This window comes from Bufo gargarizans, chromosome 2, assembly GCF_014858855.1.
Source record: "Bufo gargarizans isolate SCDJY-AF-19 chromosome 2, ASM1485885v1, whole genome shotgun sequence".
Taxonomy (NCBI): domain Eukaryota; kingdom Metazoa; phylum Chordata; class Amphibia; order Anura; family Bufonidae; genus Bufo; species Bufo gargarizans.
The window spans coordinates 115,054,650-115,081,649 of record NC_058081.1 but is presented as its reverse complement, the minus strand read 5'-3'; positions in this window follow the sequence as shown (position 1 = coordinate 115,081,649).

Sequence of the window (27,000 nt, the reverse complement as noted above, 5' to 3'; positions counted from 1 at the left end):
AGGAACAAAAAGGGAGACCCCTGCATCAGACCTGGCTCTCTACCTTACTGCTCAGCCTATGCGATAATCCCAATGGTGGATGATCGCATATCCTCGTACCTCGACTATATAACACCTGAACACCCTACAATAGTGAAGGGACACGACCACCGGCTCCCTACACTAGACACGGAGGGAGTCAGGGTCACCTGGGATCCAGCAAAAAGAAAATCACAAATAAATGTACAACACTTAACTTGTAGAAGACTGGGAAATAGGATCAGCATGCACACACACTCCAGGAAGCTGTATAAACCGCACACTAATGCATTATGGGGAGGAATTTAAAGGGATGCAATCAGTCCAACTACATGACAGCTGAGAGAGGCTAACGAGATGAGGAACTGAAAACCAAAACAAAGAAAACTCAAGGAGGAGGTTCTGAAAGGCTTCTGTCAGAGCTTCTCAGCTGTCTGGTTGTGACAACTTCCATAACCATGACATCTACTGTGCCCCCATAACAGTGACCTCCACAGTGGCCCATAACAGTGACATCCACAAAGATCCCATTACAGTAACATCCACAGTGCCTCTATAACAGTGACCTCCACAGTGCCCCCCTAACAGTTACATCCACTGTGCCCCCATAACAGTTACATCCACAGTATCCCCATAACAGTTAAATCCACAGTATCCCAATAAAAGTGACATCTAGAGCACCATATAACAGTGACATCCACAGATCCCCCATAACAGTGACCTCCAGAGTGTCCCATAATAGTGACACCCACAGTACTTCCATAACCGTGACATCCACTGTGCCCCCATAACAGTGACGTCCATGGTGGCCCATAACAGTGACATCCACGGTAATCCCATTACAGTGACATCCACAGTGCCTCTATAACAGTGACCTCCACAGTGCCCCATAACAGTGACATCCACAGTGCCCCCATTAACAGTGAATTCCAAAGTGGCCCATAACAGTGACATCCACAGTGCCCCTATAACAGTGACCAACACAATGGCCCATAACATCCACAGTGTCCCCATAACAGTTACATCCACAGTGTCCCCATAACAGTGACATCTAGAGCACCCACATAACAGTGACATCCATAGATCCCCCATAACAGTGACATCCACAGTGCCCCACAACAGTGACCTCCACAGTGTCCCATAATAGTGACACCCACAGTACTTCCATAACCGTGACATCCACTGTGCCCCCATAACAGTGACCTCCACGGTGGCCCATAACAGTGACATCCACAGTAATCCCATTACAGTGACATCCACAGTGCCTCTATAACAGTGACCTCCACAGTGCCGCCATAACAGTGACATCCACAGTGCCTCTATAACAGTGACCTCCACAGTGACTCTATAACAGTGAGATCCACAGTGCACCCATAACAATGACATCCAAAGTGCCCCATAACAGTGACATTCACAGTGCCCCATGTGCCATCCGAAATGCCCTGAGTGACCTCCAGTGCCATCCACAGTGCCCTATGTGACATCCAGTGTGCCACCCACATTGCCCCATGTGCCATCAACAGTGCCCCAATGTACCATCCACACTGCCCCTATTTGACATCCACAGTGCTGCGATGTGCCATCCAGTGCACCCATGTGCCATCCAGTATGCCCCATGTGTCATCCTCTGTGCCCAATGTTCCATCCACAGTGCCCCCATGTGCCATCTACATTGCCCCAATGTGCCATCCACAGTGCCCCCATGTGCCATCAACATTGCCTCAATGTGCCATCCACAGTTCCCCAGTGACATCCAGTGTCCCTATGTGCCATCAATAGTGCTCCCATTGCCATCCATAGTGCCCCATTTGCCTTCCAGTGCCCCATGTGCCATCCACAGTGCCCAATGTGCCATCCACAGCGCCCCATTGACATCCAATGCCCCCATGTCCCATCTACATTGCCCAAATGTGCCATCCACAGTTCCCCAGTGACATCCAGTGCCCCCATGTGCCATCTACAGTGCCCAATGTGCCATCCACAGTTCCCCAGTGACATCCAGTGCCCCCATGTGTCATCAATAGTGCTCCCATTGCCATCCACAGTGCCCCATTTGCCATCCAGTGCCCCAAGTGCCATCCACAGTGCCCCATTTGCCATCCAGTGCCCCATGTGCCATCTACATTGCCCCAATGTGCCATCCACAGTTCCCCAGTAACATCCAGTGCCCCCATGTGCCATCAATAGTGCTCCCATTGCCCCCATTGCCATCCATAGTGCCCCCATGTGCCATCCACAGTGCCCCAGTGACATCCAGTGCCTCCATGTGCCATAAACAGTGCTCCCGTTGCCATCCACAGTGCCCCCCAATGTGCCAGTCAGTTCCCCCAGTGGGATCCACAACATAGCGATCAGCCACTTCGGATGATCGCTATGCTGTCACTCATGCACAGTGCTTGCATCGCACTGTGCAGGAGTCAGTACAAGCTTCACGTAGAAGCCTGTACACTGTAGAGAGCAGCCGGCAATCCTGCATTCTGCATGGTTCGCTTGCGTTGTGAGTGAGGCCGGCCGGCCGGAGCTTTCTTTTGCAGGAGGCGGTGACATTATTTATGACGATCCGTCTCCTGCTCAAGAAAGGAAGCGAAGACAGGAAGAGAAGAAGACGGAGACTCACCAGAAGACCAGAAAGCCTGACAGGAGCAGTCATGTGACCAGGTGGTGGATCTTTGAATGGGATGCACTGTGGAAGGTAAGTACTAGACTAACATTCTTCCCTCCACAGGTTAGTATTATGCCCCAATTTTAAGTTTAGCCCGGAAAACCCCTTTAACTTTCTCTGCATAATAAATGTAATTCACTGAAGTAAGACAATCCCTTTAAAGTCATCAGTAGTCATGAGTAAATTTCTAGAAATTCAATTCAGCAAATGGCAATACCATTTGGGTCTAAATAACTTCGATCTGTATCAAAAGTTCTCTAACTACCCTGACAAGTTGTGTGTGACACCCTGAGGTCTCCTAGGACTGTGCAAAACTCATTGCAAGCTCTTTAATGTCAAGACAACATTAGAAATCTTGTGACAGCAAGATATATGGCTATGGGTATGTGTGTGGCTGCTGGGGGTAACAATGATATACTGCACTGTAGGTGTTTTTGTGTTTTAAAAAAATGGCAAAAATGTTTTATATTTTTGGGAGGCAAATGCCTGCTGGTCGTCATGCTCTTTCTTCAGTTTTCCTGTCTTCTGAGATGAAAAATGGCTAATTTGAGAAATTCGGTTGAATTTGATTTGTTTAGGATCAATTTGCTCATCTCTACTTATCACATACATCCAGGGTAACACTTTGGATCTGGAGTCAAACATAGTTGACAACCCTTCTCTGCGTGACTCTTGACTTCCCAACCCTGTGACTAGTGTTGAGCGAAGCGAGCTTCAGATGCTACATCCTAAGTCACTTCGTTTAGAACTTCGGATTAATACTGTACGGAGATCCGTCTCCGTACAGTATTGAAATGTATGGGCTCCGATGAGCTGAAGTCAGTTATTTGCGAAGTCACACTAGACTTCATTGAATAACTTCGGTAGTTGATTTTAACAGTGGAAAACCACTTTAAAACTTGGTTTCGTTCCCAGATACCAGTTAGAAGTGAACCCAAGTTCGGTTCCAAGTTTTAAAGTTGTTTTCCACTGGTGCGACTTTACAAATAACTCATCAGAGCCCATACATTTTATTACTGTACGGAGACAGATATCCATACAGTATTAATCCGAACTAAGCAACTTCGGATCTAGCATCTGAAGTGCGCTTCACTCAACACTAAAGTCTAAGCGCTATTGTTTATCCTTGGCAGAGACACCAGCTGGCTTAGGGGGTCTCACAGGCACTGCACCCCAGGAAAAGGCATGCCAATTACCTTTCCTCAAGAAAGACAGAAACTCCCTATTGGAGGCACTACATTTTTAATTGTCTTTCTTCTAGAAGAGGGCTAATTTGCAAACAAGAACATCACACATTTGCTTTCATAGTTAGTGTTGGGCGTAAATATTCGAAGCGCGAATATTAATTGTGAATATCGGCACTTTGAGAATTCACAAATATTTAGAATGTAGTGATATATATTCTTAATTTCGAATATTCTAGATTTTTTTTTCATCACTAACCTCCCTTCTTGCTTGTGGGCCAATGAGAAGGCTCCAATATATTTGTCAGATCTTAGCAACATCCCTAGCAACCAATAGGAAAGTTGCCTACCCCTTACTATATAAGAACCTACTCAGCAGCCATTTTCTACAGTTTTTTAAAGTTCTGAGAGAGACTGCGGTGTCATCGCTGTGCTCTGTGCTTTCCACACTACAGTAAATAGATAGTTAGATAGCTTATATATATAATACAGATAGTTAGTGAAGGTTATATCCTGATATAGTGTAGCTGTTGCAGTGCAGTGTGTTAGGTAGTGTGATAGGTTCTGCTGTCCATACATGCATGCAGACCTGATAAAATGTAAAGTTTCACGTATTGCGCCAAAATATTCGCCGATTTGCGAATATATTGGAGCACTCTAACGGCATATAAAGCTATTGTAATGTTCTGCAGTGCCAACCATTTTCTCCAATCTCAGGAAACTTCAAGCAGCTTGGAAAATGTAGAAAAAGTGGCCCACGCCTCTATTTCGCACGCATTAGGGCTCTTTCACATCTGCGTTATAGTCTTCCGGCATAGAGTTCCGTCGTCGGGGCTCTATGCCGGAAGAATACTGATCAGGATTTTCCTAATGCATTCTGAATGGACAGTCCGTCCTTCAGGATGCATCAGGATGTCTTCCGTTCCGTTCCGGAACGTTTTTTGGCCGCAGCAAATAGCGCAGCATGCTGCGCTTTTTGCTCCGGCCAAAAATCCGGAACACTTGCCGCAAGGCCGGATCCGGAATGAATGCCCATTGAAAGGCATTGATCCGGATCCGGCCTTAAGCTAAACGTTGTTTCAGCGCATTGCCGGATGCGACGTTTAGCTTTTTCTCAATGGTTACCATGGCTGCCGGGACGCAAAAGTCCTGGCAGCCATGGTAAAGTGCAGTGGGGAGCGGGGAGCAGCATACTTACCATCCGTGCGGCTCCCGGGGCGCTCCAGAGTGACGTCAGGGCGCCCCAAGCGTATGGATCACGTGATCGCATGGACACGTCATCCATGCGCATGGGGCGCTCTGACGTCATTCTGGAGCGCCCCGGGAGCCGCACGGATGGTAAGTATGCTGCTCCCCCGCTCCCCACTACTACTATGGCAACCAGGACTTTAATAGCGTCCTGGGTGCCATAGTAACACTGAAAGCATTTTGAAGACGGATCCGTCTTCAAATGCTTTCAGTTCACTTGCGTTTTTCCGGATCCGGCGTGTAATTCCGGCAAGTGGAGTACACGCCGGATCCGGACAACGCAAGTGTGAAAGAGGCCTTACGCGAATATTACATTGCCGATTCTTCACAATCAAGAAAATTATCTCGAACTAGCGAATATATGACGAATATTCCCCCAAATATTCGTGAAATATCACAAATTCTAATATAGCCCCTGTCGCTCATCACTATTTCACAGGAGAAACCGATCATATTTTACTTCTATCAGACTCAATCCTCACAGCTGATAGTTCACTGTAGGGACTGGTGCAGGTCGGCTGGCCACTGCCATGTGAAGCAATTGGGAGGGATTTTTGTGTGTGTGTTTGGCACAACAATAACATTTGCAATTCCTTGTGGATAGTATCAATTTGTTGGCTCTATTGTTTGGCCTATGTTTTTGTGGCACTAATGTGAAAGCATTGTGCTGTCCCTGGTGTTGACCCCTGTGAATAACAAGTTGGGGCATGTGATGAGATTTGTGGATCCAGCACATGAATCTGCACAAAAAATGAAATTAATCAATGTGCTAGCCATGAAAAAAGAAAAAATGGATTGAAATGGATTGAAAAATGAAAAGTGTGCAGGACCCATTAATGTTGGCATTCAAGTTGATATGCATTTGTGGTCAAGGTGTTGCTAACCTCTAAAAAAAAATGATGCATTTGTGGGCAAGGTGTTGCTGACTTCTTAAAAAAATTATGCAGTGTCTGCAAACTTCAACTGCAGCAAAATAGACACTCCATCTGAGATAGGAAGAGAGCTGCATCAGAAAGGACACACCCTCTGAGCTGTGGTAGGGAGTGCTGCAACAGAAAGGACATGCTCCCTGGGCTGTAAGAGAGCTGCAGTGGACAAGCCATCTGAGCTGTGATAGGGAGTGAGCTGCAGCAGAAAGGACATGAACCCTCCACCAAAAAAGACACATCTCCTGAGAAAGGAAACACTCCCCGAGCTGCCACGCTGAAGAAAATCTAGCAAAGCAGTTGGGGCAATGAATGGGGAGATCTCTGGATCCATGTCTGGTACAGGGCTGGTTTTAGCTTTGTTAGAAAGAGACTGGCATGTACTATGTGATGACTAATTTATGCCATATAGTGCTTAGTGGGGCATTCCAGTGCAAACAAAAGCCTTTTCCCCAGGCTGCACATGGTGATAAAAACAGAACTTGCTGCTGCCATTCCAAAGATGTTGGGGTTCCTAATACTGTTCGCCATCCGCTGATGTCTCAACACAGCAGGAAACGGCTAAGAATGCTGCTCAGCCAATCTATGCCTGCAGCGAAGACCCACTTTGGCAATCCCAATTTCCTACAGTGTCAGAACGTCAGAGTCAGGGTATGGATGAAGTAAGTAGTTCAGTTTATTTTTTTTCACAATGTGCAGCCTAGAGAAAAAGGTTTTTCTGTGCACTGGAATAACCTTTTAAAGAAGTTGTTCTATGAAGACCGCATTTTTCCATATGCAGCTGCCCACACGGGAGATGCAGTGGTGGACAGGATGGGAATGGTAGTCTTGTGAAAGGTTTAAGTACTCATGGTGGTAGTCGTCCTGATCCAGTGTTCCCCAGGCCATGCACAGTGAACAGGCTCATCCCTTTGTTCCCCCAGGGCAAACCCTGGTTGCGGTCTCCTGCCTGATGGAAGGTGGGGTGCCCTTGGTGTTGTATGTTGGGTGGGGTGCAAGGTGGAACTCACGAAATGGAGCCGCAGATGATGAAGTGAGGAGGTACTCTGGTTGCAGTTTAAAGGGGGTGTCTCATCATGGACAATGGGGGCATATCGCTAGGATATGCCCCCATTTTGTATAGGTGAGGGTCCCGCACCTATATCGAGAACAGCCACCACCAAGCCGGCTCCCCATAGAAATTAATGGGAGTGTACAGAACATGCACGGCCCTCACTTCCATTCATTTCTATAGGGCTATTGTCGCCGGCATTTATTTGAATGATCACATATTATACTACATTTCCTATGCAGCTGCTCCTGGACATTGCTAAGTCACCTGATTTCTGGGTATATGAGAATCTTGATTTGCAACTTTATTTGAAAAGGGGTTGTGAGACTACTCAGGGACAATATAATAACTAAGGGGCAGACCAGTTGGATGTCATGCTTTCTCTTGGCTTTTGAATCTTGATGCCTGTAGGACTGTAATGGGCATCCGGCGACACGCTCTTCCCCTGCAACGCCGCCGGCACACCGCTAGTGAGGAGGATCGAGGACGCGGCCGGCGTCCTCGCCTCCACTGTGACAAGGGGGCGGTGAGGACCTGGCATGGCCGGCGTCCTCCATACCATAGACAACGAGCATCTGGGGAACTGAGCGCCTATGTTAATGAATCGGCGGTCAGCTGTACTGAGGTTTGTGTGCTTTTGTACGCTCCTATCCTTTACCTGGGCCCTTTGCTCTATTGCTATTCTGTCTCACTATTGTGTACACTCTGTGTTGTTCCTTTTCTTAGGCGGAATTGTATTGTGATTAGGAATTTTAAAACATAACATTTACTAAGTCATTTAAAATAAATGCCACTTGGTGAGAAACATTAAGGACAAACACCTCCACTATAGCATACATAAATAAAGGGTGGATCTTACCCCGTTTGATGGGTTCCACAGCCTGTGGAGGACGGTTCAGGTAGTAGGTGGACCACCGGAACCTGTGTGACCAAGGTGCTGATGTCTATAGACAATATGGCACTCCTGTATAGCCCTAATATGTCTTTCCTACCTACATACAGGTGGGGGGCTACTTGAGCAGCTGCCTAGCACACATGGAGCACCCGCCCCGACAGGGGCGACCCCATACCGATCCTATCCCTCAGTATGGGCCTTGTGCTATTTTTTCCCTAATACAAAACCCTACATGCCATGTTTCGGTCCTAGACTCCAGACCTCCTCAGGGGTTTCATAGACGTATTCAGGGGTAATGAAAGAAGATCGTTTTTAGCCTCCTACTTTCAATCCGGATCTATGGTGTATGGTATCCGAGCCTTGACATGAGAGGTGTCCCAAGCAAGTGCTGTGTCTCACCTCAAATAGATGGCTCACCCAAATCGCCACTATTTGAGGTGAGACACAGCACTTGCTTGGGACACCTCTCATGTCAAGGCTCGGATACCATACACCATAGATCCGGATTGAAAGTAGAAGGCTAAAAACGATCTTCTTTCATTACCCCTGAATACGTCTATGAAACCCCTGAGGAGGTCTGGAGTCTAGGACCGAAACATGGCATGTAGGGTTTTGTATTAGGGAAAAAATAGCACAAGGCCCATACTGAGGGATAGGATCGGTATGGGGTCGCCCCTGTCGGGGCGGGTGCTCCATGTGTGCTAGGCAGCTGCTCAAGTAGCCCCCCACCTGTATGTAGGTAGGAAAGACATATTAGGGCTATACAGGAGTGCCATATTGCCTATAGACATCAGCACCTTGGTCACACAGGTTCCGGTGGTCCACCTACTACCTGAACCGTCCTCCACAGGCTGTGGAACCCATCAAACGGGGTAAGATCCACCCTTTATTTATTTATGCTGTAGTGGAGGTGTTTGTCCTTAATGTTTCTCACCAAGTGGCATTTATTTTAAATGACTTAGTAAATGTTATGTTTTAAAATTCCTAATCACAATACAATTCAGTTATATTTGGGTGTGAACATATACCGCAAACGCATCTCCACTGTGTGTTGGTATAATTAATACTGTGTCCTTTTCTTAGGCACCTGCACATATGTTAGCTAGGGACTGCCACCCAGTTGTACACCTTCGGTTAGGACGGACCGTGCAAGTAGGTAGGTATAGAGGTGTGGGTAGAGTTTAGGGCTGCACTCATCCTTACCTTTCATTAAAAATGACTCAATCTATGATAGAGTTTTTAGTACATGGAAGAAATTGAATGAGAAACCAACTGTGCTACACTTTGGCAATATCTGGTGCTCTTTAAAGTGTAGGACAAAGTTGAGTCCCAGCAGCACACACTGGAGATGTTCTACAGTCTTCTCCTAGCAGAGTCTATACTGTGGTGGCCCTTAGCTAATTAGTCTTCTCTTAGACTCTTCTTTGTCTCAGTGTAAGTAGAAGAGTCGAGTGACCAAGCTGAGTGAAGATGTTTGATGTCAGCATTCATCTCGCAGGCCAAAGTGCTAGGACAAACAGGGAGAGGTAAGGGTAAATGTCCAAATGCAGTGGATGAAGCATTGGTCAGGTCACTATGACAGATTGTAACACTTAGGAGGTATGAATTTGATTAATATGACTCCTTATCGATGACAGGGAGTGACTGAAGAGGTATGTATGTGCAAAGGTGACTCTCAGGATGTAGCAAAAGGGTTTAATATTTCAGACTTTTCTTTGAAATCTAATATTTGAGGTAGTTTTAGAAACCTTTATCTTCCTCTCACATCTGTATATTTAAAAATACTTTCTCCTATTTCCCATATACATTGATCACCTGAACTAATGGATTTTTTTCACATTTTTATGGCCATAATTATTTACACTGACTCTTAGACAGCAATGTGTCCATATCAGTATACTTTTTCAGAGGTGTCGTTTTTTGCCACATAGTCAAATCTTTAAATGGATTCTATACACTTTGTGTATCATGCAAAGCTTTAACTATGTGAAACCAATTGTGTTACACTTTGTTCATAGGTTTGGGTACAAAACAAAAGTTGCAAGTCACCCCCATTTAAATCAAAGTCATCTTCAAAATGACTTTCATTACTAGACATGAGCGAAGTTTTGAAAAATTTGATTTGGATGATTCGCTGAACTTCATCAAGAAATTTGATTTGTTCCAAATTAATTTCGTCACGAATTGCGATAAACCAGCTATACCCAGACAACTTTGCCTAATCATATTCATTCCACTTGGTGGTACGAAATCAGTGTGAAGGCTTGGAAGTTAAACTGCAGGGAGAGTGCAGGGAGAATGTATTGCTGTGTGCATTGCATTCTAGTGCCCCCACATTCATAGTTAAAGCGTTCTGTACATACTGTGCCGTCAGTATGACAGGTGTAATTTTTTGCTGTCTACATCACTGTGCAGTGCACCAATATTCATAGCTAGTGTTGAGCGAATCGAAGTCCACAAAGTGGACTTTGATTTGAATTTCTGGGAAAATTCGATTAGCCGAGTAGCCAAATTTCTTTGTGCTTTGTAGTAGTTGATTTTCCCTGAAATGCCAGTAAAAAAAATTGAGTGTGAAGAGCCGGCCACCGCCATCTTGATTGAAGATTCTGTGCAAAATCCCATGCATGGTGACGTATGGCACCTGGCAGGTGGCAGCATCAGAATGGTGGCAGCAGCACATGGCCAAAAGTAACGGCCCACAATGCAGAATATTCCTGTGTCGCAGCACACCACAGTATGAGCATTAGTGGCAGAATGATCTATTCTGTTGCATCAATCACCGGTGTCTGGAAATCCTGATTCATCTTTATGAAGATTATTCTTTACACATTTTTGGAGGAAAGCTGAACTATAGGTTAACTATGTATCCTGTCGCACTGAAAAAACGCTCTGATGCCACTATACCGGATGGGCTGGAACAAATGCTCATGGCAAAGTTGGCCAGTTGCTGCGATACTTCAAGTTTACATGCCCAGTTGTCCAGGGGATCTTAGATCATGGGTGACAGAGTGCAGTCCAAGTATGCCACCACCCGCTGGTTGAGAGTCTGCAGGATGTCGCCCTGCTGGGTGGTTTCTTCAGTAGGCTCCAGGACGTGAAGGAGTGGAATGACATCATTCATCCTGTAGTTCTGCCAACTAACAAATAAAGTGGCCTCCTCAAAGGGCCTGAGCAAATGGCACACGTCATGAATGAGCTGCCACTTGCTAACATGGAAGTTACACTGCGGAGAAGACTTGTCCATCTGCAGTATTAAGAAATTGTTGACCGCCTTCTTCTGCTCATACAGGCGGTCTAAAATATGGAGCGTGGAGTTCCAATGGGTGGAAACGTTGCATGTCAGGTGATGTTGGGGAAGAACATTTTGCCTTTGCAGCTCAAAGAGGGAGTGTTTTGCATGGTAAGAGCAGCTGTAGTTCATGCAGTTTCCAGGACATTTTTATCAGGTCTTGCAGTTCAGTGGAAGACAAGCGGGTGACAATGAGATTAAAGAGGACCTTTCACGAGGATACATGAATTGAAATAGTTATATTACCTTACAGTGCGACCCCCCCCCTCCCCCTTTCTTCCGCTATGGTCCCTGTTAGTTTTGGAGCGTCATGTGCTAATGAGATGGTTTTGTTCAACTAGATGGTGACTTGAATTTGTCCTGGGCGCGGTTATCTTCTCCCTGGCTGCGAGCACATCCAATCAGAGCGCCTCGCTCTTAGCCAGTGAGAACGAGCTCCAGTTCTCATGAGATTCGCGAGAACTTGAGTTTTTACACATCCCGAGCGGTGTGCCATCTTGGAGTTCCTGGCGGAGAGCATTGCAGTGGTGGCGGCATAGGCGGCAGCAGCAGCAGCATCCTGTGGGTAAGTATGAAAAACAACCCTAGAAAATGAGCAACTTGTTTAACCTTTACTAATACTCCCCTAGGCAAACAAGCATGATGTTAGTTTTACAAATTTACCTCCAACCACCCCCGAAGGGACTCCAATATGGCTCACGGCTCGGGATGTGTAAAAGCTCAAGCTCTGTTATGGACCTGGGAGGGGTAGATCTGCGGAGCTTGATAACATAATATTGGTGCAGACACATTAGCAACAGACCTTTCAAAATGACCAGGGAGGTCAAGAGAAGTCAGCAAGCTGGGACTATAAAAAACAAGAGAGACAAACATGATGGATACAGTACATGAGATGTTAAATCCAGAGATAAGCCAGGAGAGGAGAAGTAAGCAGAATCGGTAGCCACAAGGATAATCCAGGAACAAGCCAGAAGTAAAAAAGAAAAAGGTCTGTAGTAAATCGCACAATACAGAGCCTAGAGAAAACAAACAATCACAGGCAATAATGATAGGAAACAGCTGACTTAAACCCCCAATCAGATTGGCTCCAGTGACTGTCTGGTCAGCATGGCATCCCTCCCAGTACAGCCCTAAGTAGTAATGCAAGGTTATCTCCTGAAAGAGAAAGAGTCTTAAAATGAATTTTGTAAAGAGAGATAAATAAAAATTATAACAAAAATAATATATATATATATATATATATATATATATACATATATATATATATATATATATATATATATATATATACAGTATATATTTTTTTTTAATGAGAGCCAAGAGAGGAAAAATATGAGTCCTAGAGGACCTCAGAGTGTCACTGGCAAATTTTCAGGCCCATTGGAGTACTTTTCAAATGAGTAGAATTTAAATTGGTCAACTGATTTGGGAAAATCAAACCTGAATCAAATTTTTAGTGATTCACTCATCAATAGTATTTGATCTATGCTTTAAGACAAATATCTATTCATAGTCCTCTACTAATGGTGCATAAAGACTTGACTAGCAAATACAGTCTGAATGTTCTAGTTTATCCCATTCTCCTATATGGTTCCATTGATAGTTGAGACGTTCACTTTGCTTAAGTGGCAACTGCGCATGAATGACTGTCTGACAAGGGGTAGCAAGGATCCAGATGTTGCTGCGTTACACATTTCTGGTTTGGCAGCAGTAGCTGCCATAGGAACTTTGAGTAAGCTGCATTTCTGCTATTTATTGTGGTTGATGGACTAAACATCAATTTACGAGAAGTGCCAGCAATTGTGAGCTCGCAGCCAAAGGATAAGGGCCGTTATAAGTGAAATCTCATGAGAAAGCAGCAATAAGCATTGTGTTTCTTATTGTCCTGTGAAGAGCACTTTATGGATCCTGGAAAGTAAGATTTTTGCAGGTGTAGAACTCATCTGCTCAAGATCAGAATCTTCTGAGCTGACATGAAATTCACAGTGATCATAGCTCACAGATACTAACTCTGCATGTGTCTGACACATTCTAGCGGGTTTCAAATGATCCTTCCTTCTCACCAAACAGTTTTATTCTATATAAATGGTGATGATAGATTTACTGTCAGGGAAAAAAAAAACGGGGTCTCCATTTTCATTCTGTGTCATAGAAAAGCTTTACCGTATTTAAATGTTCCTCACATCTGTTAGCTAAACCACAAGTAGTAATTTCTGTGAACTTACCAAAGCGCCAATCTTTTAACCCATGCAGTGTCTGCATCATGCAATCTTTCCTTTTTCCTTTTTTCTTTTTTTTTAGATAAATTGGTTCAACAGTATGCTTACTTTACCTATCTGTGGAGTGTTTGCACTTATACGGGCACCCTCATTCAGTGCTGAATCACACCTGTTAAAGGGGTTGTCTCATCATGGACAATGGGGGCATATCGCTAAGATATGCCCCCATTGTCTTATAGGTGCACGGTTCCATCACTGGGACACGCACCTATATCGAGAACGAGCCCTGCAAGTGAAGAAGGGCACCCTCCATTCATTTTCTATGGGCCGGCGAAAAATAGTCGAGCGCTGGCTCGGCTATTTCTGTCAGCCCCATAGAAATTAATGGGAGCAGGGGCCACGCATGCGCGGTATGCTCCTATTTACTTCTATGGGCAGCCAGCTTGGTGGTGGCTGGAACAGAGTCCTTCAGTCACTACCTTGCAGGGCTCCGTTCTCAATATAGGTGCGGGTCCCAGCAGTGGGACCCGCACCTATAAGACAATGGGGACATAACCTAGCAAAATGCCCCCATTGTCCATGATGAGACAACCCCTTTAAGCCTCTATAATGCCCTTCAGATCAATACATTGCTTTAGTTCCATAACATCTACTTCTTGTCATACAAAAAAGGTTAGTCAGAGACCACAAAATTATTAAAGTTATACAACGGGTGTCCCTTTGTGGGAATCCCGTGTACTGGATACTAAAATCCTAGCTCTTAATTTGAAGGACTTTCCTAGGAGACCTCAGAGTCTCATACAAAGTTTTTCAGATCAACTGGAACATTTTCAATTTGGGTCCCAATTAAATTAGTTGACGTATTTGGACGAGGCACCCGAATCGAATTTTAAGTGAATAACTCATATATACCAGGTAAGTAAAAATGCTATCTTTGAAAATGTCAGCTTTCTTCATCAAGCAAGACACCAATGAATTCAAGTGATGTTTTCTACTTTAATAAACTTTTCACAAAATCAACTCCATCCCAAACTCTGTAATCTAGAAATCTCCTTTCACCTTCCTGCCCATTAGAAGTATAGAGATATTTTAAATTAATCAACAGTTGGCTGTCCTTACTATATTTGCCGGCCGTACATTTAGATGTTAATATCAGCAGTGTCTCAAAGGATCATTTAAAAATTTATATTTGGTGCATTCAAGTTGTTGCATCATTAAATCAGTGTCATGTGGTTCACCGGTTTCCTTCAGGCCTAAAGCCATTCAAAGAATGAAGATCAGTAACCTGCTCTGTGACAAATCAGCTAGCGCTTTGATGTTTCCCTTTTAATTTCTTTTTTAAGCTTTTAATTTCTCTTTTTAATTGACTGTGGATTTCAGCTTTCAAAAAAATGGTGACAGGACGAGCATGAATCGCCAAATAAAAACCCAACCAAGGGGAGGTCAGAGCTCAAAGCAAATGCTCATAAATAAGAGTGATTCTTTAAATCCGCCAAGACTTAGCTGTAATGAGCAGCAGGCTACCTTTCTGATACGCTACCAAAGCCTGCAGTAGCATTTTCACGGCAGAGTAGCGAGTGGAGTCCTAGTGTGGAGCCGGCTCATGTTAGAATTACGAAAACTGTGAGGTATATACATCAGGCAGATCAATGAAAGCGACGCTAATGACGATCACAGCTCTAAAAGCTTCCCAGGTTCTGCACCACACAGGTCAGCTAAGGCAAATTTACAACTAGTAGTATCAGAATACTGAATATGCTAATATCCAGAAAGGTGATATTTCTGCTACAGTCATGTACAGTTCCCCATTAAAAGTTCCTGTTTGAAAGGACAAAACAATAGAAGTTGCAGAGCTACTGTAGCACTTACACAGTGACCATGGTCTTTCAGGGGGACACCAGTATAGTAGGTAGCACACTGGTTCCCATCTGCTTTAAATAACACTTGTGCAGCTTCCTTTCCCCAAGTCCCCTTTTTCATAAAGCATGAAACATTCCTTGTATTTATCTCAAGGAGGTTCTGCAGCAGCTGGGCAATGACCCACATAATACACACTCTGGCAAAAAACTACATGTTAATGCAGCTTCAGATATTGGGGTCAGATTTACTAATTCCACAGATGGCCTAAGTTTAAAAGGGGGTATGTTTTGTGTTTACTTTTATTTTCTTGGAGTATCTGTCATGGATTATCAATTTTTAAAGACAAATTTTCAAAATGTCAGATGTCATTTGTTAACTGTCATTTGTTAATGTCCCACAAAATACCCATGGATTTTTTAGTCACGTTTAGTCATATTTATTACAAATGTCCCTTCCGTTTGTATATCAGCAGGGGACTGTAGTACACTTAAGATTTTTTTGTGAATTTTAGCAGAAAATCACAATGAAAAATCTGGCTAAAAAGTCCACCTACAAGACATCTGGCTGCCCCTTAGTAAATGTAAACTAATGGGCATGGCACAAACCACATGGAAAATAGCACAAACACTCTGCTAACACAAACCTCTAGAGCAGGCATCCCGAAACTGTGGCCCTCAGGTATCAGCCTACAGCAGGGCATTGTGGGAGTTGTAGTTTTACAACAGCTGGAGGGCCGCAGTTTGAGGATGCCTTCTCTAGAGCATACACACAAATGTTCAAGGTGCGAAAGCCAATTCGCTAAAATGATAAACTGAAAACAGAAAGATTGTCCCTATATTCAGCAATTGCACTTTGGCCATGGTCCTCCAGTATAATAGGTGGCACATTGGGCCCCATCTGCTTCAAATGATAGTTGTGCCGGTTCCCTTCCCCAAGTCCCCTTTTTGATAAAGAATGAAACATTCTTGTATTTATCCCAAGGAGGTTCTGCAGCAGATGGCAAAGACCCACATAATACACACTCTGACAGAAAACTACATGTTAATGCAGCTTCAGACATTGGGGGCAAATTGACTAATCCTACAGATGGCCTAAGTTTAGAAGGGGGGTATGTTTTGTTTTTACTTTTATTTTCTTGGACTATCTGTCATGGATTGTGATTTTTTTTTATTACAAATTTTCAAAATGTCACATTACATTTGTTAAGTATGTCCCACAAAATACCCATGGATTTATCAGTTTAAAGTTTAGTCATATGTATTAGAAATACAAAAATGTAAATCCACCTACAATACATCTGACTGCCCCTTAGTAAATGTGAATGAATGGGCATGGCACAATCATCTGCTCTTTTAAACTGTGCCTGCAACTGTGCCTCACCAAAAACTGCCTGCAAGTGAGAATTACCATAGAGAGGGGGTGCCTGCCAGAATTCCCATTGTGCTTGCCAGAGAATTGCACTACACAAAGATCCTGCCTTAGGGCAAAATGTGCCAACCACAAAATACCCCATGAATAATGCCTAGCAGATATTACTCCCTTATATAGTCCAAGACAGAGTTTCCCCATGAGCATATCCTGCCAGGTTGTGGCCCAATATACAGTGTCTGCTAGAGAGAACATGTATAGAAAGGGCCCACTAAAGAGTGTCTCCATATGTGTGTGTGTGTATATATATATATATATATATATATATATATACAGTACAGACCAAAAGTTTGGACACACCTTCTCATTCAAAGAGTTTTCTTTATTTTCATGACTATGAAAATTGTAGATTCACACTGAAGGCATCAAAACTATGAATTAACACATGTGGAATTATATACATAACAAAAAGTGTGAAACAACTGAAAATATGTCATATTCTAGGTTCTTCAAAGTAGCCACCTTTTGCTTTCATTACTGCTTTGCACACTCTTGGCATTCTCTTGATGAGCTTCAAGAGGTAGTCACCTGAAATGGTCTTCCAACAGTCTTGAAGGAGTTCCCAGAGATGCTTAGCACTTGTTGGCCCTTTTGCCTTCACTCTGCGGTCCAGCTCACTCCAAACCATCTCGATTGGGTTCAGGTCCGGTGACTGTGGAGGCCAGGTCATCTGGCGCAGCACCCCATCACTCTCCTTCATGGTCAAATAGCCCTTACACAGCCTGGAGGTGTGTTTGGGGTCATTGTCCTGTTGATAAATAAATGATGGTCCAACTAAACGCAAAACGGGTGGAATAGCATGCCGCTGCTAGATGCTGTGGTAGCCATGCTGGTTCAGTATGCCTTCAATTTTGAATAAATCCCCAACAGTGTCACCAGCAAAGCAACCCCACACCATCACACCTCCTCCTCCATGCTTCACGGTGGGAACCAGGCATGTAGAGTCCATCCGTTCACCTTTTCTGCGTCGCACAAAGACACGGTGGTTGAAACCAAAGATCTCAAATTTGGACTCATCAGACCAAAGCACAGATTTCCACTGTTCTAATGTCCATTCCTTATGTTCTTTAGCCCAAACAAGTCTCTTCTGCTTGTTGCCTGTCCTTAGCAGTGGTTTCCTAGCAGATATTCTACCACGAAGGCCTGATTCACACAGTCTCCTCTTAACAGTTGTTCTAGAGATGTGTCTGCTGCTAGAACTCTGTGTGGCATTGACATGGTCTCTAATCTGAGCTGCTGTTAACCTGCGATTTCTGAGGCTGGTGACTCGGATGAACTTATTCTCCGCAGCAGAGGTGACTCTTGGTCTTCCTTTCCTGGGGCGGTCCGCATGTGAGCCAGTTTCTTTGTAGCGCTTGATGGTTTTTGTGACTGCACTTGGGGACACTTTCAAAGTTTTCCCAATTTTTCGGACTGACTGACCTTCATTTCTTAAAGTAATGATGGCCACTCGTTTTTCTTTACTTAGCTGCTTTTTTCTTGCCATAATACAAATTCTAACAGCCTATTCAGTAAGACTATCAGCTGTGTATCCACCTGACTTCTCCACAACGCAACTGATGGTCCCAACCACATTTATAAGGCAAGAAATCCCACTTATTAAACCTGACAGGGCACACCTGTGAAGTGAAAACCATTTCAGGTGACTACCTCTTGAAGCTCATCAAGAGAATGCCAAGAGTGTGCAAAGCAGTAATCAAAGCAAAAGGTGGCTACTTTGAAGAACCTAGAATATGACATATTTTCAGTTGTTTTTGTTATGTATATAATTCCATATGTGTTAATTCATAGTTTTGATGCCTTCAGTGTGAATCTACAATTTTCATAGTCATGAAAATAAAGAAAACTCTTTGAATGAGAAGGTGTGTCCAAACGTTTGGTCTGTACTGTATATATATATATATATATATATATATATATATATATATACAGTGGCAATCAAAATTAGAGAACAATACACAATTTCCGAAATGTCAAGGTCATAGTGTAGTCCTATGAGAATATATCCTAACATGAGTAAAATAGCAGTATTTTAAGATTATATCATAAATTGTATTTATTCTAAAGCACCAAATAAAAATGTAAATGAGATAATTGAAAAAAAAAAAAAAAACACTGCTCAAAATTAGAGAACACTTTCAGATACCTGCAAGTTATTAGTGTTAAGCTGGCCACTGGTGCTAATTTCCTTAATGATCTGACAAACCCTATTTAACTGGCACCCTAACTTTCCAGTTTTTACTGACTTTGCCAAAATGGTGTGCCGTTCCAAAGTGACTGAAACCCTCCAGCAGCAGGTGGTCCAGATGAAGGCCAAAGGGGTGACCCTATCAGCCATAGCAAGAGAAGTTGTTGTTCCAAGTCTGTGACTTCTAGAATATTGCATCTTTACAACATCACATAATCAATCAATTCCCCCAAGATGGCTGGTCGCCCTCGAAAGACAAATGCAAGAGAGGACAGGATAATGCTGAGAATCTCCATGGGTAATCGTTTCAACACTGCAGCTGGAATTGGTCGCCAGTTCAGCACTGAACATTGTAAGGATCTGTCTCGTCATACAGTGTCTCAATGTTTAAGAGCATTTGGACTGAAAGCCCACTCTGCAGTGACCAAACCTCTCAATAGCAGAAAGAATCAAAAGCTTGACTCACCTTTGCTGAGGAGCATGTTGTGTGGACAGAGGAGAAGTGGTCCAGAGTTCATTTTAGTGATGAAAGCAAGTTTAATTTATTTGGGTCTGATGGGAAACATTATGTTCATCGACAAACTAGGGAAAGACTGAACCCAAAGTGTGTAAAGAAGTTAGTGAAAGGTGGAGGAGGAAGTGTCACGGTTTGGGGAATGTTTTCTGCAGCAGGAGTTGGACCTCTCATACAGCTACATGGCAGAGTGAATGCAAGTGTGTATCAGAACCTTCTTCAACAACACATGGTTCCTTCCTTGGGTTCATCACTCAATCAGCCAGCAATATTCATGCAGGACAATGCCCCCCTGTCACACAGCAAAACGGGTAAAGCATAGGGATGAGCGAACTAGAACTGTATAGTTCGGGTTCGTACCGAATTTTGGGGTGTCCGTGACACGGACCCGAACCCGGACATTTTCGTAAAAGTCCGGGTTCGGGTTCGGTGTTCGTCGCTTTCTTGGCGCTTTTGTGACGCTTTCTTGGCGCTTTTTGAAAGGCTGCAAAGCAGCCAATCAACAAGCGTCATACTACTTGCCCCAAGAGGCCATCACAGCCATGCCTACTATTGGCATGGCTGTGATTGGCCAGAGCACCATGTGACCCAGCCTCTATTTAAGCTGGAGTCACATAGCGCCGCCCGTCACTCTGCTCTGATTAGCGTAGGGAGAGGTTGCGGCTGCGACAGTAGGGCGAGATTAGGCAGATTAACTCCTCCAAAGGACTTGATTAACTGATCGATCTGCAGCTGTGGATCATTGAGCTGCTGATCCTCAATTGCTCACTGTTTTTAGGCTGCCCAGACCGTTTGTCAGTCACATTTTTCTGGGGTGATCGGCGGCCATTTTGTGTCTTGTGGTGCGCCAGCACAAGCTGCGACCAAGTGCATTTAACCCTCAATGGTGTGGTTGTTTTTTGGCTAAAGCCTACATCAGGGTGAAGCTGTCACACCAAGTGCATTTAACCAGCAATAGTCTGTTCATTTTTTGGCCATATACAAAATCAGGGGCAAGCTGCGCCTGTCACCAAGTGCATTTAACCCTCAATGGTGTGGTTGTTTTTTGGCTAAAGCCTACATCAGGGTGAAGCTGTCACACCAAGTGCATTTAACCAGCAATAGTCTGTTCATTTTTTGGCCATATACAAAATCAGGGGCAAGCTGCGCCTGTCACCAAGTGCATTTAACCCTCAATGGTGTGGTTGTTTTTTGGCTAAAGCCTACATCAGGGTGAAGCTGTCACACCAAGTGCATTTAACCAGCAATAGTCTGTTCATTTTTTGGCCATATACAAAATCAGGGGCAAGCTGCGCCTGTCACCAAGTGCATTTAACCCTCAATGGTGTGGTTGTTTTTTGGCTAAAGCCTACATCAGGGTGAAGCTGTCACACCAAGTGCATTTAACCAGCAATAGTCTGTTCATTTTTTGGCCATATACAAAATCAGGGGCAAGCTGCGCCTGTCACCAAGTGCATTTAACCCTCAATGGTGTGGTTGTTTTCTGGCTAAAGCCTACATCAGGGTGAAGCTGTCACACCAAGTGCATTTAACCAGCAATAGTCTGTTTATTTTTTGGCCATATACTACATCAGGGGCAAGCTGCGCCCGTCACCAAGTGCATTTAACCCTCAGTAGTGTGGTTGGTCAAGCTGTGACACCAAGTGCATTTAACCAGCAATAGTCTGTTCATTTTTTGGCCATATACTACATCAGGGGCAAGCTGCGCCCGTCACCAAGTGCATTTAACCAGCAATAGTGTGGTTATTTTTTGGCCATATCCCAGTCTAATTCTGTCACTAAATCCATACCGGTCACCCAGCGCCTAAATACTAGGCCTCAAATTTATATCCCGCTAAATCTCTCGTTACCGCTGTCCTGTTGTAGCTGGGAAAGTTATTTAGTGTCCGTCAAAGCACATTTTTTGTTCTGGGTTGAAGTACAATTCCCAATTTAGCAATTTCATAATTTAGTGGTTTCTGCTATATCAGAGCTATTTGAAATCTATCCCTAAAAGGGTATATAATATTCAAGGTGCACATTGGGTCATTCAGAATAACTTCACACACACCCGCTACTGTGTATTTTCAAGTCTAATTCTGTCACTAAACCCATACCTGTCACCCAGCGCCTAAATACTAGGCCTCAAATTTATATCCTGCTAAAACTCTCGTTACCGCTGTCCTGTTGTAGCTGGGAAAGTTATTTAGTGTCCGTCAAAGCACATTTTTTGTTCTGGGTTGAAGTACAATTCCCAATTTAGCAATTTCATAATTTAGTGGTTTCTGCTATATCAGAGCTATTTGAAATCTATCCCTAAAAGGGTATATAATATTCAAGGTGCACATTGGGTCATTCAGAATAACTTCACACACACCCGCTACTGTGTATTTCCAAGTCTAATTCTGTCACTAAACCCATACCTGTCACCCAGCGCCTAAATACTAGGCCTCAAATTTATATCCTGCTAAATCTCTCGTTACCGCTGTACTGTTGTTGCTTGGAAAGATATTTAGTGTCCGTCAAAGCACATTTTTTGTTCTGGGTTGAAGTACAATTCCCAATTTAGCAATTTCATAATTTAGTGGTTTCTGCTATATCAGAGCTATTTGAAATCTATCCCTAAAAGGGTATATAATATTCAAGGTGCACATTGGGTCATTCAGAATAACTTCACACACACCCGCTACTGTGTATTTTCAAGTCTAATTCTGTCACTAAACCCATACCTGTCACCCAGCGCCTAAATACTAGGCCTCAAATTTATATCCTGCTAAATCTCTCGTTACCGCTGTACTGTTGTTGCTTGGAAAGATATTTAGTGTCCGTCAAAGCACATTTTTTGTTCTGGGTTGAAATACAATTCCCAATTTAGCAATTTCATAATTTAGTGGTTCCTGCTATATCAGAGCTATTTGAAATCTATCCCAAAAAGGGTATATAATATTCAAGGTGCACATAGGGTCATTCAGAATAACTTCACACACACCCTCTACTGTGTATTTCCAAGTCTAATTCTGTCACTAAACCCATACCTGTCACCCAGCGCCTAAATACTAGGCCTCAAATTTATATCCTGCTAAATCTCTCGTTACCGCTGTACTGTTGTTGCTGGGCAAGATATTTAGTGTCCGTCAAAGCACATTTTTTGTTCTGGGTTGAAATACAATTCCCAATTTAGCAATTTCATAATTTAGTGGTTTCTGCTATATCAGAGCTATTTGAAATCTATCCCTAAAAGGGTATATAATATTCAAGGTGCACATTGGGTCATTCAGAATAACTTCACACACACCCGCTACTGTGTATTTCCAAGTCTAATTCTGTCACTAAACCCATACCTGTCACCCAGCGCCTAAATACTAGGCCTCAAATTTATATCCTGCTAAATCTCTCGTTACCGCTGTACTGTTGTTGCTGGGCAAGATATTTAGTGTCCGTCAAAGCACATTTTTTGTTCTGGGTTGAAATACAATTCCCAATTTAGCAATTTCATAATTTAGTGGTTTCTGCTATATCAGAGCTATTTGAAATCTATCCCTAAAAGGGTATATAATATTCAAGGTGCACATTGGGTCATTCAGAATAACTTCACACACACCCGCTACTGTGTATTTCCAAGTCTAATTCTGTCACTAAACCCATACCTGTCACCCAGCGCCTAAATACTAGGCCTCAAATTTATATCCTGCTAAATCTCTAGTTACCGCTGTACTGTTGTTGCTGGGCAAGATATTTAGTGTCCGTCAAAGCACATTTTTTGTTCTGGGTTGAAATACAATTCCCAATTTAGCAATTTCATAATTTAGTGGTTCCTGCTATATCAGAGCTATTTGAAATCTATCCCAAAAAGGGTATATAATATTCAAGGTGCACATAGGGTCATTCAGAATAACTTCACACACACGCTTCTGTGCATTTCCAAGTCTAATTCTGTCACTAAATCCATACCGGTCACCCAGCGCCTAAATACTAGGCCTCAAATTTATATCCCGCTGAATTTGAATACAATACATTGGGCCAAATAATATATTTGTTGTTGTGGTGAACCATAACAATGAGAAAAACATCTAGTAAGGGACGCGGACGTGGACATGGTCGTGGTGGTGTTAGTGGACCCTCTGGTGCTGGGAGAGGACGTGGCCGTTCTGCCACATCCACACGTCCTAGTGTACCAACTACCTCAGGTCCCAGTAGCCGCCAGAATTTACAGCGATATATGGTGGGGCCCAATGCCGTTCTAAGGATGGTAAGGCCTGAGCAGGTACAGGCATTAGTCAATTGGGTGGCCGACAGTGGATCCAGCACGTTCACATTATCTCCCACCCAGTCTTCTGCAGAAAGCGCACAGATGGCGCCTGAAAACCAACCCCATCAGTCTGTCACATCACCCCCATGCATACCAGGGAAACTGTCTCAGCCTCAAGTTATGCAGCAGTCTCTTATGCTGTTTGAAGACTCCGCTGGCAGGGTTTCCCAAGGGCATCCACCTAGCCCTTCCCCAGCGGTGAAAGACATAGAATGCACTGACGCACAACCACTTATGTTTCCTGATGATGAGGACATGGGAATACCACCTCAGCATGTCTCTGATGATGACGAAACACAGGTGCCAACTGCTGCGTCTTTCTGCAGTGTGCAGACTGAACAGGAGGTCAGGGATCAAGACTGGGTGGAAGACGATGCAGGGGACGATGAGGTCCTAGACCCCACATGGAATGAAGGTCGTGCCACTGACTTTCACAGTTCGGAGGAAGAGGCAGTGGTGAGACCGAGCCAACAGCGTAGCAAAAGAGGGAGCAGTGGGCAAAAGCAGAACACCCGCCGCCAAGAGACTCCGCCTGCTACTGACCGCCTGCCATCTGGGACCGAGCACCCCAAAGGCAGCTTCAAGGAGTTCCCTGGCATGGCACTTCTTCAAACAATGTGCTGACGACAAGACCCGAGTGGTTTGCACGCTGTGCCATCAGAGCCTGAAGCGAGGCATTAACGTTCTGAACCTGAGCACAACCTGCATGACCAGGCACCTGCATGCAAAGCATGAACTGCAGTGGAGTAAACACCTTAAAACCAAGGAAGTCACTCAGGCTCCCCCTGCTACCTCTTCTGCTGCTGCCGCCTCGGCCTATTCTGCTGCTGCCGCCTCGGCCTCTTCCTCCGCCTCTGGAGGAACGTTGGCACCTGCCGCCCAGCAAACAGGGGATGTACCACCAACACCACCACCACCACCTCCGTCACCAAGCGTCTCAACCATGTCACACGCCAGCGTTCAGCTCTCCATCTCACAAACATTTGATAGAAAGCGTAAATTCCCACCTAGCCACCCTCGATCCCTGGCCCTGAATGCCAGCATTTCTAAACTACTGGCCTATGAAATGCTGTCATTTAGGCTGGTGGACACAGACAGCTTCAAACAGCTCATGTCGCTTGCTGTCCCACAGTATGTTGTTCCCAGCCGGCACTACTTCTCCAAGAGAGCCGTGCCTTCCCTGCACAACCAAGTATCCGATAAAATCAAGTGTGCACTGCGCAACGCCATCTGTAGCAAGGTCCACCTAACCACAGATACGTGGACCAGTAAGCACGGCCAGGGACGCTATATCTCCCTAACTGCACACTGGGTAAATGTAGTGGCAGCTGGGCCCCAGGCGGAGAGCTGTTTGGCGCACGTCCTTCCGCCGCCAAGGATCGCAGGGCAACATTCTTTGCCTCCTGTTGCCACCTCCTCCTTCTCGGCTTCCTCCTCCTCTTCTTCCACCTGCTCATCCAGTCAGCCACACACCTTCACCACCAACTTCAGCACAGCCCGGGGTAAACGTCAGCAGGCCATTCTGAAACTCATATGTTTGGGGGACAGGCCCCACACCGCACAGGAGTTGTGGCGGGGTATTGAACAACAGACCGACGAGTGGTTGCTGCCGGTGAGCCTCAAGCCCGGCCTGGTGGTGTGTGATAATGGGCGAAATCTCGTTGCAGCTCTGGGACTAGCCAATTTGACGCACATCCCTTGCTTGGCGCATGTGCTGAATTTGGTGGTGCAGAAGTTCATTCACAACTACCCCGACATGTCAGAGCTGCTGCATAAAGTGCGGGCCGTCTGTTCGCGCTTCCGGCGTTCACATCCTGCCGCTGCTCGCCTGTCTGCGCTACAGCGTAACTTCGGCCTTCCCGCTCACCGCCTCATATGCGACGTGCCCACCAGGTGGAACTCCACCTTGCACATGCTGGACAGACTGTGCGAGCAGCAGCAGGCCATAGTGGAGTTTCAGCTGCAGCACGCACGGGTCAGTCGCACTACAGAACAGCACCACTTCACCACCAATGACTGGGCCTCCATGCGAGACCTGTGTGCCCTGTTGCGCTGTTTCGAGTACTCCACCAACATGGCCAGTGGCGATGACACCGTTATCAGCGTTACAATACCACTTCTATGTCTCCTTGAGAAAACACTTAGGGCGATGATGGAAGAGGAGGTGGCCCAGGAGGAGGAGGAGGAGGAGGAGGAAGAGGGGTCATTTTTAGCACTTTCAGGCCAGTCTCTTCGAAGTGACTCAGAGGGAGGTTTTTGGCAACAGCAGAGGCCAGGTACAAATGTGGCCAGCCAGGGCCCACTACTGGAGGACGAGGAGGACGAGGATGAGGAGGAGGTGGAGGAGGATGAGGATGAAGCATGGTCACAGCGGGGTGGCACCCAACGCAGCTCGGGTCCATCACTGGTGCGTGGCTGGGGGGAAAGGCAGGACGATGACGATACGCCTCCCACAGAGGACAGCTTGTCCTTACCCCTGGGCAGCCTGGCACACATGAGCGACTACATGCTGCAGTGCCTGCGCAACGACAGCAGAGTTGCCCACATTTTAACCTGTGCGGACTACTGGGTTGCCACCCTGCTGGATCCACGCTACAAAGACAATGTGCCCACCTTACTTCCTGCACTGGAGCGTGATAGGAAGATGCGCGAGTACAAGCGCACGTTGGTAGACGCGCTACTGAGAGCATTCCCAAATGTCACAGGGGAACAAGTGGAAGCCCAAGGCCAAGGCAGAGGAGGAGCAAGAGGTCGCCAAGGCAGCTGTGTCACGGCCAGCTCCTCTGAGGGCAGGGTTAGCATGGCAGAGATGTGGAAAACTTTTGTCAACACGCCACAGCTAACTGCACCACCACCTGATACGCAACGTGTTAGCAGGAGGCAACATTTCACTAACATGGTGGAACAGTACGTGTGCACACCCCTCCACGTACTGACTGATGGTTCGGCCCCATTCAACTTCTGGGTCTCTAAATTGTCCACGTGGCCAGAGCTAGCCTTTTATGCCTTGGAGGTGCTGGCCTGCCCGGCAGCCAGCGTTTTGTCTGAACGTGTATTCAGCACGGCAGGGGGCGTCATTACAGACAAACGCAGCCGCCTGTCTACAGCCAATGTGGACAAGCTGACGTTCATAAAAATGAACCAGGCATGGATCCCACAGGACCTGTCCGTCCCTTGTCCAGATTAGACATTAACTACCTCCCCATAACCATATATTATTGGACTCCAGG